The sequence below is a fragment of the Austrofundulus limnaeus genome, unplaced genomic scaffold, assembly GCF_001266775.1.
Source record: "Austrofundulus limnaeus strain Quisiro unplaced genomic scaffold, Austrofundulus_limnaeus-1.0 Scaffold585, whole genome shotgun sequence".
Taxonomy (NCBI): Eukaryota; Metazoa; Chordata; class Actinopteri; order Cyprinodontiformes; family Rivulidae; genus Austrofundulus; species Austrofundulus limnaeus.
The window spans coordinates 286,254-293,758 of record NW_013952987.1 but is presented as its reverse complement, the minus strand read 5'-3'; the positions used below and the strand labels follow the sequence as shown (position 1 = coordinate 293,758).

Below are 7,505 nucleotides of genomic sequence, written 5' to 3'. Positions count from 1 at the left end.
TTTAAACTGGAATGTGCGGTATTCAAAAAATTCATATAACAAAAAATAAAAACCGGTATTTGGTACAAAACGGTATACCACCCAGCACTAATTCAACTCTAGACCCAACACCTCACCATTTATTTTTAGCTCCAATTTCAAAAGGCACAAAGCCTAATAATTATATTACTTTGTTACAAAATAAGACACCCCTTTAAGAAGTCGACACATCAGCTCTCATTAGGGATGCACCAATATGAAAATTTCAGCCGATATCTATATCCGATATTAATAACACTGTTATGGCCGATAACCGATATTTACCGATATCACAAAAACTAAATTATTTATATATACATACACACAAACTTGTGTATTTTTTTGATACTATGAAAAATGACTAGACCACTGACATGGCTCTCTACTTCAGTTATTCCTGGCTGTGCATTGTCAATATCAGTATCATGATCAAATAGATACTACTCGACCAACTATTTCCCCTCCCAAAACAAAAACACAAAATGGCAACAAGCGGGAAATCAATATCGGATGTTAATATTGGCCCACTTTTACTTATCGGACTGATACCAATGTTAAAGCCGATATACTGTGCATCCCTAACTCTCACAATACATATTTCTCTTTATACTTTAGTTGTCAACGTTACTATGGATGTTGTGACTACGAAACAACAAAAATATACGTTTTTTCCCCCATCAGACTGACGACTGTCATTAGATAATTAGCTGAGGTCATTGTCTTATTCAATATTTATATTGGTTATCCGCAGCTCTTTTTAAGCCTTTGCTTCATGTTGACAAAAAATATGTACATGTTGTGGCNGTATGAACCAGTGGAGTACGTTTCTCTGTGGGACAGAATTGCATCCCAGCGGAGAAGATTGGGAGCAGGTGGAGCTCAAACAAAATATATTATTGAGAAAAAAAGAACTCTATTCCAGATTTCTGTGTGGGGAAAAAATGACTTCATTCAAGGAAAAAAAGTTTTTTTATTTATTTGACGGAATAGATGACATGATAAAAGTTCTGATAGTTTCCAAAGTTTAGAAAACTTCAAAATTCAGGTAAGCAACAGATTTTTTTAAACTCACATTGTTAATCAATATAATTTGTGGACTACATTTCTCTTAAAGAAAGAAGCCAAACATGTTGTAAGGGCTGTATCTCTGTTTTTATCTGATCCAGTTCTTTTGTTTCTTTTTGCCTCATCTCTAGCTGCTTCACAGGGGGTATCTGGACCGAACAGTTCCCTCAGGACAGATGTGCTTTCGTGCAGACTGCTTGCTCTGCATGGAACTGGAAGAAGCTGAGCTGCTCTCATTACTTCCAGTCGAAAGACCAGGATTAAGATACAACAGTTTCCAACTTCAGGACATGACTCCTCTCCTTCTTGAGAACACTTCTAATAGAACTACTACTGTAAATCACATATTATAAGCTTCCTGGGGAATCTCAAGGTATAACCTGAAGTGGATATAGAATTCCTTTACAAAGTTCTGGGTCTGCCCCAGAGTCTGCCCCCAATGGGACAGGCCCAAAGGAACTCCAGAGGAGGTGTCCAGGAGGAATCCTAATCAGACATGTAAACCACCCCAGGCAGTTCAACTCTAAGAATCCCCATGGATGAAGAAGCTCAGCTCACTCCATGTCAAAAACAGGAAGTCTGCCACCTTATAGAAGAAGCTCACTTTAGCTGCTTGTGTCCAGACCAGTAAGAAAACCAGTAAATACCCTCATTTAGGGCTGGAAGATATGTTCAAAATTTGTATTGTGATATAACTCCTAACTAAGTCGATACGATATAATTTCAATATCAATGCGAGTAATAAAATTTATCAGAAAGATGGTCTAAAACAGTGGTTTCCAAAGTTGGGGTCGGGACCCAAAGTGGGGTCCTGAAACATAAAGGTGGGGTCCTGAAACATAAAGGTGGGGTCCTGAAAAGATTTTCTGAATTGATTACACTAAAAAATGAGAAGTAACAAACTTTTTATGCATTTGTTGTTACAAAAGAGTATGGTTAGTGYATTTACATTGGACAGAAATAGCTTAATGAATATTGTTACCATGTCCTTGTTTATCTGACGTGAAAACTGTTTATTAACCAACAACAGCGGGGGTCTCAGGTCTCTGCTGCTGGTATTTTGTGGGTACAAAGCTGAAAAGTTTGGGAACCACTGGTTTAAAACACCAGCTTAAACCTTAGGCACTGGTTAAAAGAGTAGCTGCAAGCTAAAAGTAGCCTATTGCTAGTTTAAAACGACAAAGGAATAACTAAAAGCTAAGTGCAAAACAATCGTTAATAGCAGCAAAAGTTAGCTGAAAGCTAAAATTAATCCAATGCYGACTAAAAGTAGAAAAAGCCAACTAGTAGTAGTTCTTTATTCATTTAATTTTTAACAGATTAACAAAGTACAGAAAAACATGCAATCAAAATAAAATCAAATAAAATTAAAGGCAGCAGCAGAAGAATAAATCTTATAATGTATCTGCCCCTTTTTATAACCAAAATTTGTTCAAAAGAAAAGTAAAAATACAACAAAAATCAAAACAACTTAAAACATTTAAAAATGAAATAAAAATAAAAAGACATCAATTCAAAAAACAATTGGCAGGAATTCACTTATAATTCTCCATATTTCTTCAGAATACTAGTTTTTATCATTCTCTTCAATATATACAAGGATCTGGCATTTTTAACCTCATCTTCCATGCTGTTCCACAATCTTATTCCTGATTAACTAGGAGAAAAATAAGATAAAAACTAGCTAACAGTCAAAAGTAGCAATAACAACTAAAAGTTAAAATGAAGGACAGCTAGCTGAAGACTAACAGAAGCTGTGTTTCCAGTAATGTTTTGTTTTTATGTGCATTTTAAAAGGCAATTTTCAAAAAAAAATTGCTCCACTTTGCAAAAAAGGTTTTATGCTCACTTGAGGTTGTATTTGGCTTTTTCAAAACAGAGTTAACGCACAGAAGGGGAAATGGAAACACATGACAAATTAGTTCTGACGTAGCAAACGTTTACCTCGAGCAGCTGTTCACACATGGCTGTAGTAAACAGGAAGTAAAGTTGTAAACTCACAGGGACACACTTCTCAGGATAATGGAGAGGAGTTATCAGGTAGGGCTGTGTATTGGCAAGAATTTGGCGATAYGATAYATWTCATRACAGAGGGRTCACGATACGATATATCCCGATATATTGAGATACTATAAGCAAGGCGATATATTGCGATTTCTTTTGTCCAAAAATTCTATTAAATAAAAACCTCTTACTGGGGAAAAATGAAAAACCAAAATTCATTGTCTCAGAAAATTCTAATATTACATAGACATACTTTTGATACATTTAGCTATGTTCTGCTTTGTATGTGTTTTATTTTATTTGTTTCTTATTTCTTATTCCATCCATGTTTTCACTAATTAGACTAAATTTGACAATAAATAGTTTGAAAATATATTTTTTGCAGCTTTTAGTTTTTAATATTAATTTACAATATGGTCACCCAACAGTTAACAATAGCCTCTACCTCAAGAGGTAGAGGAGCCAAATGTCTGGCTCACTGCTGCCAACTAGTGGTCAGAGGCTGAACTACAACATAAAAATGAACAGCTGGCAGGAAAGTTGACATTTTAAACCTTAATAAAAAATCGATACAGGGCTTTAGAATATCGATACAGTATCGGGAAATGAAATGTCATGATATTTCAGTGTATCAATATTTTCTTACACCACTATTATCAAGAATGTATTGCTACAATCGGGAAAGTTGTAATTATTCTGTCATATCAACCAGTTTTGATGATGTTACTGCTGTCTTGAGATGCAATTCTCTTCACGTTACGAGAATATCCTGGAAGATGCCGACAGCGGGAGGAGTGTCCAGCTGCAGCCACTAAAATCACACTTTGGGTAGCCTGGTTGATTTGCTTCAAACCATCCATCCATCCATCCATTTTCTGTACACGCTTCTTCCTTTTCAGGGTCGCGTGGGTCACTGGTGCCCATATCCAGCAGTCACAGTGCGAGGGGCAGGGTATACCCTGGACAGGTCGCAAGTCCATCACAGGGCCTTGCTTCAAACCAATTGATGGATACATGTTTGATGCGCATTTCTTATTTTTTTCCTCTTTGTGCCATTTTAAAATAAAACTGCAAATGAAAGGAAATAAAGCAAAACAGGAAAACAAAACTAGAAAACTAAACTAAACTAGAAAAAGGGTTTCCTTGGACAAAAACAATGAAATGCATGTTGACTGAAATTACGGAAAACCTGCGATGTGCGATAACAGTGCTTGATATTGTGATGACGATATGAGTTGCGATAAATGAACAAAGATGTAGTGTTGATGTCTTTCTGCTCTAGGTTCAGAGCAAAAAACAAAAAGAAAAAAAAAACAACTAATCATTTTCATTCCAGCATAAATGTGAACCATCACGTCGAAATGAGGATTAAGTCCAAAAGTGTTTTTTTTTTTGGAGAAACAGACAGATATAGGGTTTTGTTTTAAACATGTGCAAAAATCGTATTTTGTCAAAATATAATGAATTAACGCCTTATCAATGAATCATTTGAACGAGCTGTCTGAAATATAATTCTAAAAACAATTTTTAAAGCATTTTCTTCAGCAGTAGCAAAAACAAATACTGATTTTGAAGGAAAACGCTTTAAATTTTTGAGTTTTTCCCTGTTAGCTAGCAATGTTTTTGTTTCTTTCCAAGTGGGAAATCTTAATATACAAATACTCTCTGAGGGTTCCTCTTTATATTTACATCAAAAATTACTCAATAAATGTACATAAAATTAGGATTCAGACCAAATATTTATGTATTATCATAACCAAACAAGACTAATTAAGTCATAGCTCTGGATAAGCTGATGATATCAGAATGATCCAGGTATCAAAATGTAGCTTTTAAAAGGCAGGAATCATTTTGACCAAATTTGACTTAATCCTCATTTAGATACGATGGGTCACAAATTTCTTAAAAATATGAAGAGATATATTCAATTGGCCAAATACATGAAGCTCTATTTGTCTGAAATACTTCAAGCTTCCGTCTGAGTGACAAAACATAAATGCAAACTTTTGATCCAACCATTTATCACAGATTATGCTGTTGCACAGGCTGTTATCGCGATGATAGTAAATTTTCGATACAATGTGCAGCCCTAACTGAAATGCAAAAATTCACTGGTGTGGGCTGTGTTAGCACTAGCTGTTTTCCCATCAGTCCAAATCAGCTTTATGTCAGATGTGAAGTCTCTAGAGTCAGGTTGTCCTAAGAGCTTTCTACCCGGATGATTGGTTTCGCTCTGCTGTGGTGCGCAGTTCACCRTTGTTCCTTTGCACCTCAATTTACACAGCGTCCGCAAATCAGAGAGGAGCTCTGAGAAGCGTGTACAGGAACTGCGAGATYGMGCAATAAATCCAGTGATAAATGTGGAAGTCAGAGCAAAATAATTAATTCTGTRTAAAACAGATTACAAACACAGCTGTAACTGCATCAGTGCTGTCTCTTTGAAACTTCTGATTTCAAAATAAAATCCACGTGTATCATGTGTTTGCATATGCTGCATGTTACCATCTGCTTCCCAAACAGAACCATACATTCTGACAGCATTTGTATAGAAATATAGCCATATATTGATTAGGGCTGTGTATTGGCAAGAATTTGGCGATACGATACATTTCATAACAGAGGGATCACGATACGATATATCCCGATATATTGCGATACTGTAAGCAAGGCAATATATTGCGATATATTGCGATTTTTTATCCAAAATTCTATTAAATAAAAACCTCTTACTGAAAAAAAAAAGAAAAGCTAATGTTTACTYACAATGCTAATGCTACCCTTACTCTCTGGCGCTCAAGAGGTAGAGGAGCCRAATGGCTGGCYCACTGCTGCCAACTAGTGGTCAGTGGCTGAACTACAACATAAAAATGAACGGTTGGCAGGAAAGTTGACATTTTAAACTTAATAAAAATTGATACAGGGCTTTAGAATATCGATACARTATYGGGAAATGAAATATCGCRATATTTCAGTGTATCRATATTTTCTTACACCCCTAATATTGATTAAWAAAGCTGGGATTTTGACAAAATTAGTCTGCTTTGGTGAATTGTTTTGAAAATACRRATGTTGTGCTAATTCCTTTTCCTGTTGGTGCCTAGTGATCTTTATTGATTGACTCGGGTCAAATCTAATTTTGGCGAATCGCTGTCCACTCACTACCGCTGTGCGGAGCCAGTGTAAAGTATCTCATTGATTATAATGGTTGTGTATTTACTGCGGAGGTTGGACTGCAGTGGGACAGAACTGCATCTAGTGTAAATTAGGAGTTAAACATAGTGGAGAATGTTTCTGTGACTGATGAGTCAGCGTTCACCCTGTTATTTTGACATTTACTGCTGTACATTTTCATTTCAGATTTGCTGTTTAGTTTTTTTTTCTCAAGCTTCACTTATTTTAGCTTTTACGTAGTTACTGTTCAGCTCATTTTACCTATTAGCTAGAGTTTTTCTTATTTTAGCTTTTGATTACTGTCATCATCACATCATATTTATTTTCTAATTTTGAACTACTCTTCTGATCATTCAGGCTTTAGTTACTGTTGCTTGTTTTAGTTTTTAGATACTGTTCTTCTCTTTTAAGATTGTTGCTCCCGTTCCATTTTAGTTTTCACCGTTGGGCTTAATTTATTTATTCTGATAGTTTGAGCATTTATTCTGCTTCTTTCATTCTGCGTGTTTTATCGTAACAAACACTAACTGAGCTCTACCTGGTATTTCCTGTATGGAAACAGTGTTTTACCATGTTCTCTTATAAAACACTGAAAAGTACTACGTGTACAACTGACTAAATGTGAAATAAATACAGAAATACTATTAAAAGTAAAAATAAGAGAGTTTTACTCTGTGTTGAGTTGTGGTGAGTAGCTGCCATCTTGAATTCTGAACTGACAGCTACTTTTAAACCCTGTGCAGCCCCACCTTGTGGTGGGATGCCGACATTTTGTGTGTAAAAATAATCAACCCAACATGGGAGATGTAGTTTATGATCAATGCTGGTTTCAACTCAGCATATACTTATTTTAAAACACCGATGCATCTGTGACGCTCTCACAKGCCGCATGAAATGCCTTGTCACATGTTCTGGCAGAACAACGTATCAGAACATTAAATGTTTTCACACTTCTGTCTCTTTGTTTTTGGWCTTTATGTTTATGTTTCTCCTCCTTCATTCGGACAGACTTAAAAAGCAGAATTTTAATTTTATGAAGTTGGACATTTTGGTTTAATACAGGTCAGAGTGTTGTCATTCCACTACAACTTGTCCAAATATCATAACAGTTATGTAATTGTTGAATCAGTATCCAAAGTATTTGTATATATATTTTTATATGTTGTTTTTGTAACATTTATACTTCTTGTACTTTGCATTATTTTCCTATAGAAATAAATTGAGCAAAGTATTGTTTTATATATATA

The 7,505-nt window shown here is 35.4% G+C and overlaps 1 protein-coding gene across 1 annotated transcript in view; it reads left to right on the top strand.

Annotated features, from left to right (window-relative positions):
• LOC106530987 (cbp/p300-interacting transactivator 3) overlaps positions 1–7,505 on the top strand; it is a 14,273-nt gene that overhangs the window by 581 nt on the left and 6,187 nt on the right. The gene's annotated exons all lie outside the window — the stretch shown is intronic.